The 8,148-nt window shown below is 40.3% G+C and overlaps 1 long non-coding RNA gene across 1 annotated transcript; it reads left to right on the top strand.

The window, feature by feature from the left end:
* Positions 1–2,795: 2,795 nt before the first annotated feature.
* Positions 2,796–6,228, top strand: LOC143497360 (uncharacterized). Its single transcript, XR_013125851.1, has 3 exons — positions 2,796–3,147; positions 5,492–5,596; positions 6,058–6,228. It is a non-coding gene; the product is annotated as an uncharacterized LOC143497360 (long non-coding RNA).
* Positions 6,229–8,148: the final 1,920 nt, after the last annotated feature.

Raw genomic sequence — 8,148 nt, 5'->3', positions numbered from 1 at the left:
GTGTGTGTTGTATGTAGTGTGTGTGTGTATGTGTTGTGTATGTAGTGTGTGTGTATGTAGTGTGTGTAGTGTGTGTGTGTGTACGTTTGTGTGTACTGTGTGTGTGTGTATGTTGTGTGTGTATGTGTGTGTGTATGTGTGTATGTGTGTGTGTCGTGTTGTATGTAGTGTGTGTATGTATGTGTGTGTGTGTGTATGTGTGTGTGTGTGTGTGTGTGTGTGTATGTGTGTGTGTGTGTATGTGTTGTGTGTGGTGTTGTGTGTGTGTGGTGTGTGTTGTATGTGTGTGTGTGTGCGTGTGTGTATGTATGTGTGTGTGTGTGTATGTGTGTATGTGTGTGTGTGTGTGTGTGTGTGTGTGTGTGTGTGTGTGTATGTGTGTGTGTGTGTGTGTGTGTGCTCACCCAACAGGGCGTGGAACAGGTCACTCTGAAACGTCTGCAACAGTTGCTCTGCTGCATCTCTAAAATCTTCACCTGCAGAGGACACGCCGTCACTTTCAGAGAACATGCTGTATCTACACACACACACACACACACACACACACACACACACATACACACACACACATCCCAGCTTGTGAAGTGTTGTGTTCAAACTGTTGGGAGTCCAGATTTCATCTGATTTATCCTGGGACGCTCAAATCAAACATATGATTATAAAGACAAGACCAAGGATCCACTGTGACAAGACCGTATGATCCACAGCCCCCTAGTAATCACTAGTGTGTGTGTGTGTGTTCTAACTGCACAGATGGGTTAAAAGCGGAGGACAAATTTCGATTGCGGTGTAAAAATCACAATTGACAAAATACGGCACATTACATTACATTACACTATCTTGCAGTGGCTAAAAGAGCTGGTCTTCCATGTGAAGTCCTCCAACAAATATATTTGACTTTTATACGTCCAATCCTTGAGTATGCTAGCCCTGTTTGGGGTGGGCTGACCAAACAACTTTCAGAGGAGTTGGAAAAGGTACAAAAACGAAGCTGCAGGATTATTGGCATCCCTTCATCATCTCTCCCACCACTCAGTGAAAGGCATGATGAGGCTACCCTGCACATCCTCACTGAAATACGCAAGGATAAATCTTCTTTACGTGGCTTCTTGCTTACAACCCCATTATCCAGTTACTCACTTCGTCGGCAGCGGGAATATGTGGTACCCTTGAGCAGAACTAAAAGATATGAACTTTCTTTTATTCCTTGTGCTCTTAAATTGTTTTTTTAAGTGACTGAATTACTATTTTATGTTTTAAAGTTAATTTAATTAATTTATATTTTTATATTCTTTGTTGAATGTTTGATACATTTCAGGTCTCACTGCTTAAATTATTATTATTATTTTAATGCTGGCATGTCCTGTCTTGTCAAATTTAATAAATGATACCTGATACAATACAGTTTGTGAAGTATGTGAAGCTAACACGCACACACACACACACACACACACACACACACAGAGAGAGAGAGAGAGAGAGAGAGAGAGAGAGAGAGAGAGAGAGAGAGAGAAAACATTTACCTTCTCGTTCATGTGGCATCGTCCTAACGTCTGCAGCGTCCTTTCTGTGGCCATTCAATCTGCCACAGACAAACTTTAAACCTATTTAAGGATTAATGCGTTCTTAATGCGTACATAAATCAAACCATGTGTGCATTCAGCTTCATGAAGGATATGCCAGCAATGTTCTATCACTTGTAGTTTATCATGACACATGTAATAAGCATTATGCAGGATTACGCATTAAGGAAGACATTTTTAATTGTTGTAAGTCCCATGAAAACGCTTCACCGGCGTTGTTTCACGTGAATACGAGGAGTCTGGACACTCGGGTATGTGTCGCCCTCTAGTGGACATTTCGAGGTATAACCGAGGTGTTTCTGAGAGACACGCTATTATCTTGACTCGGTGTACCTGGTAATATAGACAGTGGCTGTAACTATGAGGTACGTGAGTAACAGAAACTCAACAAGCAGTTTCTTCCCCACAAGCAGTGAGGAAGATGTGCTATATATCTTTTCATTACAGAAGAGGGCGTTCCTGTGTATTTGTGTATTGTGATTGGTTCATTATGAGGGTGTGTAACGCACTAAGGGTGGGGCTGACCAATGAGGGAGGCAGAAAACAGGCAAACGTGGAAGCGACTTCAGGGGACACGAAGCGAGCTAACTTACTAAGTCGGGCTTTTTAAGACGAGCCTGGTTCATTTTGGTCAAATTCGGTTCCACGAAAGAGGCTAGACTTGAGCCTCGCTCAGTTGCTACAGCAACATATACGTTTGAACTAGCTCCATACCAGGCTAGAGTTGAGGCTTAGCTTAGCCGGACTGCTCCTATTGGCCGACCGTGTGATGTCATATAGCTTAAGCACCCCCCCCCCAGTTGCTCGCCGTGTGCGGACGCTTGAGACAAAAGTTTCTGCCTCTTGTGCCTGTGAGACATTTATCTAACGTGTTTGATATTTTCTGCCTCTTGTGCCTGTGAGACATTTATCTAACGTGTTTGATATTTTCTGCCTCTTGTGCCTGTGAGACATTTATCTAACGTGTTTGATATTTTCTGCCTCTTGTGCCTGTGAGACATTTATCTACCGTGTTTGATATTTTCAGGCGCGCGTGCCCCAAATCTCACCGTGCGCGCTCGCCTGAGCAATTTGGCTCAGCAACGTTTCGTCACCAGCCAATTGGAAGCTCGCTTGGAGTCACGTGACACTTCGGCGTTAACGCCCACCACTAATCAAAAGTAAAGAATGTTGAACAGATAATAAATAACAATTTGGCGATAAAAAAAAATACGGAAAGAAAATAGCAGGATTAGATAGTCTTACAAATGAAGAAAGATTGGGTCTTGCTGCCGTTTTACTGATGCGCCGTCGACGTAAAAGACGCGCATTACTAAGTAGGACCGTCTGGACTCGAAAGTGGATGTTGAGACGACCAGAGCTGGACGTGTACGCGAACCTCGTACAGGAGATTCGAGGACCCAGTAACTTTTAGAAACTTCCACTTCGATTCGACTCGATTGGGATGTTTTTCAAGAAGTTTTACTCAAAGTCGGGCCTGTTATTCAAAGAGAGGATACTGTAATGAGATCCAGCATCTGCCCTGGTGAACGACTGGATGCTACCCTCAGGTTTCTGGCAACTGGTATGTAAACTAAAGATAATTTATACTACAAATCAGACTTATAAAAGCAGGGCTTAAAATAAATGGAGGACATTTATTCTGATATTTCAGCAATGTCCTTGGATTCTTGATTCATGATCAGTAGTGCAATAGGCAATTTAAGAATGAAAAATTGAAATGTTCTTTTTTAGTTTTAATTGCATCTCTCAGATTTGTCACTTTAGGTTCTAAGTACATTTAAAGCAAAGAAAGTTGGTGTTGTGATTTTGGGTTTTTTCTTAGCACTAGCATTAGCAACAATATATTTTGCTTACCATTAACATAATATAGTAATTTAATATAACTACTGGATTAGATGTGTTTAAGCTGTGAACCCTAAGAAGGGCCTTAGGAAATCATGATGTGTAAGGAGTTTCAAAGGGAAGATGACCCGGTCAACGGGAAGTTGAGGACCGCAGTGTTAGACTGATAAAGGAGAAGTACAACATACCGGTGTAGGACAGCCTCCCTTTGAACAGATATTCTAATATGTTGAAACAAATGGAAAAGTCATGTCTGCTTGAACAGCAAAATCCTGTTTGCTCGAACAACAACACCATGTAAGGTATAGAAGAAGATCAAAGCGTTTGGGGGCGGAGAAATCATATATAAAGATGGCATGTACAAACACGGACGTAATTTTGGGGGGGGACGGGGGGGGGGGGGGACATGTCCCCCCCATTTTTTCAAAAGCCGGTTTTGGTCCCCCCCAGTTTTTACGGTTAAAACCAAATATTTAAATAGCGACGAATCCATGTCCCCGGACGGGGGGGGGGGGGGACATGTCCCCCCCATTTTTTCAAAAGCCGGTTTTGGTCCCCCCCAGTTTTTACGGTTAAAACCAAATATTTAAATAGCGACGAATCCATGTCCCCCCCACTTTTGAAATCAAAATTACGTCCATGTGTACAAACACTTGTTGGGTCTCTCTGATGTAAATGTTAGGATGTGAGATCCCCAGAGATATCTCTGTTTTAATAAAGGCCTTTTTGGTATTGCTATAATTTTGGTCTGTTGTTCCTGCTATCTCCTTCCCATCAAACGAACACGCTGGGCTAAAGTGGTTGATAGAAGTTTAAAGCCCTCAACAATTGGCTAATGAGGAGAACCTCATTCTGTATCTAATATTTATTCCCAGTAAATGTATGTCCTCTTGTGGGAGCAAAATAAATTAATCAGAAAGAAAAACATTAGTTGTGAGTAGGGGTGTGACGAGACACTCAGCTCACGAGACAAGACACGAGACTGGGTTCACGAGATTCGAGACGAGATTTTAAGAACACTAAAATTACAAATTATGTGACTGGACAATAGACTTTTATTTAAATTTTATTTAACTTTAAACATGCATTTTGAAATGTTAATGCATTATGTTAATGCATAACATGCATTATGTAAGAGACTGAAAAGTCCGTTGTAAAGCAGTTTTCGTTGTTAAGCGTGACCCTATATTTAGATACGCTTTGATCGTAAATACAGTATAGAAAAAACTAACAATGTTCTCGTGCATACAGCGTGAGAAAGAGCGATCGCGTTACCGAGATGGGCTACACAACACTCCACTACACTACACAACACTCCACTGCTCCTCCACGTAAAATTAAATTAAAAGTCGTGGTAACTCCGGTCCGTTGTTATCCAGACCCGTCGTTAAGCGGGGACTCACTGTATTATGTACAAAACAAAAAGTTCTTCTCTGTCAATACAGAGTGCAAATAGTGCAAATAGAGCCTGACCAAGTATGTCACTGAATTTGCTGCAACTACACTGCCATGTTCATTTTTAAGAATATTAGCATGTCCACATATTAGCATCCCCACACTGCTCCCGATATCCTTTGCTGTCTCAACTTGCCAAAGCGCCGTTCTGTCCCTGCTACCTCTGTTCAAGTGAGATATGTTGATGTGAGTACTGAGCTGTGGTGGTCCTGTAAATGTCTCTGCATCCTGCTCGTATTAGTCGCGCTGTACGGCATTATTTTCATACAATGTTTGTATATGGTCAGTGTCTTATCAGTCACTCTCTTGCCATTTATCATTTACGCCGGGTTCCCAAAATGATGCCAAACAAATGATTTGAAAGTGGCGGGGCATCTTCAATAGTAATACCTGTATTTTCCCACGTCATTGTGACGTCATCAAATCTCGCGAGACAGATTTTTAACACGACGAGAAATCTCGCGGAGTTGAGTCTCGCGAGATCACGAGACACAGAGATCTCGTCACACCCCTAGTTGTGAGGTATCCAGCAATGAAATGGTTAATATATTTTACACAATTATTTGCAAATTCTTATCATTTGTCATTGGATGTGTGTTATTTTTTAGGCGAAAGTTTTCGAAGTTTTCAGGATGGGAGAACCCACAATGTCAGACATAGTCGCTGACACATGCCATGCAATTTATGAAGTGTTAAAGGATGAATATTTGAAGGTAAGAATAAATATTTTTTTATTCAAACAAGCACAACAGAACATCTGAAAATGATACTCGTGTTAACAAACAGTACCAATAACAACTTTAAGCTTACAAGTACAAATAGAATGTGAAATGATATAGTGTCATGAAACAATAAGAATGTTTTGTAATTAACAATTGTCCCATCAACTGTCAATGGGATGGTTGAGAAACTGCTTTTTCACATGATTGGAGATGACGCTTTCCCTTTGAGCACACATCTAATGAAACCCTACCCACAGAGGCAACTGGACAAACCAAAGAGAATATTAAACTATAGAATTTCTCATGCTCGTCGTACAGTTGAGAATGCATTCGGCATATTAGCGAATCGATTTAGTGTTTTTCTCACCACAATTCAGCTTTGCCCTGATAAAGTTGTATATCTAATTTTGGCATCTTGTTGTTTACATAATCTCCTAATTGACCGAAACAAGCAAATCTACCTGAGTGTGTGTGATGTTGAAGATACTGAGGCTGGTAAATTCCTGACTGGTGCCTGGAGAAATGACCCACAGTTGCTTGGCATGACACAAAATCATCAGAGGAACCCAACACAGCAAGCCAAGAAGCAACGTGAACAAATTACACAGTACTTCATATCTGACGTTGGCTCCGTTCCTTGGCAGGATCACATAACTTCAGTGTAATTTAGCTCAGTTTACTTACCGGATTAATTGAGGACACGGTGGGTCTTGTGGCAATATAGGGTGCGAGGAATTGCAATTTTTCCAGTAACCACAGTGTCCTCTTAGATGGATTCTTCCTCGCACTCCCACTACTGGCTTTTTACTTTTAGTATAGCAGTTGCGGAGCTGCCGCAACTTGTTCTTCACCCATTCAACTGTAAAATAAATGTTTAATAATAAATAAATACATTTATAATAATAAATGTGGTGGATTTTGTCATAAGTCATATAATTGAAGGATTGTAATTTAATCATTAAGACAAAAGTAGGCATGCTCAAATCTGAAAGAAGCAAACACACAGGGGTGTTACACAAACATACAAACCTACCTGTCTGCTGCAATTTGATAGCCAAATCATGATAAGCTTGTTCTCTTTTAGCTCTATCTTTAAAGTCGGGTGACCATACATCGTACAAACAACCGTAGTCAGGCCAGAGCTCAACTAGCCTCTCTTCGAGTTGAAGTTCTTGGAGAGCGTCGGGCATTACAACTTGCTCTGTGTACGTTGCCATTTTCTTTCTGTATTTTTTTGTTCTATCGCCAAATTGTTATTTATTATCTGTTCAACGTTCTTTACTTTTGATTAGTGGTGGGCGTTAACGGCGTAAACGCCGAAGTGTCATGTGACGCCAAGCAAGCTTCCAATTGGCTGGTGACGAAATGTTGCTGAGCCAAATTGCTCAGGCGCACGGTGAGATTTTGGGCACGCGCGCCTGAAAATATCAAACACGGTAGATAAATGTCTCACAGGCACAAGAGGCAAAGAATTTTGCGGGGGGGTCTTTAGCTTAGCCGGACTGCTTCTATTGGCTGAGCCTTGTGATGTCATAGTCAGGAACCAGGTTCCGCCACAGCATATCATATCATATATATCATATCATATCTTTATACATTTAACTGAGCACTGTAATTACGTATTATTGCAGGTTGTTATTATTATTATTAAAATGTTATAATTCTTTCCCGAAGCAATTTATATTTTGATTTTCAGAGTACATATTCAGTATTATTCAGTGAGGTTTCTGCACATTTCAATTTATTGGTTTAATCTGAAAACAAATTCAGATCAGTGTAAAATAGAACGCAAAATTCGAAAGGTTTGCCTTGTGCTTAAGCACTTCCCTAATATATTAAATAAATTCCTTGATCACAGAGGCATCCTACGCATAAAATAAGCTTTTTTCAGAACAGCTAGTATGTATGCATGAGAAGTAGTGTTGGTTTGATCAGTAACTTTGAGTTAAATTTACATGGTTTAACAGATGTTCTTATCCAGAGCATTTACAGAAGTGCTTTGTATTCATCTTGATCAACTATTTCATGGTAAAATTAATTCAATTCAAAATGCATTAAATTCTCCAGGATTTGCTAATATCATTGTTGCTATAGACTCACTCACATCTGGATAAAGGTTCCATCTGGACCCACTGAGGCAGACTATGTGAATCCAAAATCATTTTACCACATCAATGTACAGGTACATGCAAGTTTTGTCTACCCAAATTTTAAAGCATGTAAATTCAGTCAGTCCAACTTTCAACCTTTGTCACTTTGTGTTCTAGATGATTTGCACCACAGCATATCTATTTTAATGTATCAAAATATCTATTTTAATATATCAGAATATCTATTTTCCAACACAGAATGGCCCGGTTCGGTGCACAATTCAAGAATATTTCGTGCCTCCTTACTGGCACAGAGGTTTGTCCAAGGTAATAATACTCCAACCACACAAAATAGTGTGTTTAAAAAAATAATTCACACCGTTGTTTCTAGGTAAAAGAGAGAAAGGACCTGCCCCAGGACCTTCTCTTTATCTGTTACATACTCTTGCCTTT

The sequence above is a fragment of the Brachyhypopomus gauderio genome, unplaced genomic scaffold (genome assembly GCF_052324685.1).
Source record: "Brachyhypopomus gauderio isolate BG-103 unplaced genomic scaffold, BGAUD_0.2 sc107, whole genome shotgun sequence".
Classification (NCBI taxonomy): domain Eukaryota; kingdom Metazoa; phylum Chordata; class Actinopteri; order Gymnotiformes; family Hypopomidae; genus Brachyhypopomus; species Brachyhypopomus gauderio.
This window is presented reverse-complemented; position numbering and strand designations above follow the sequence as displayed.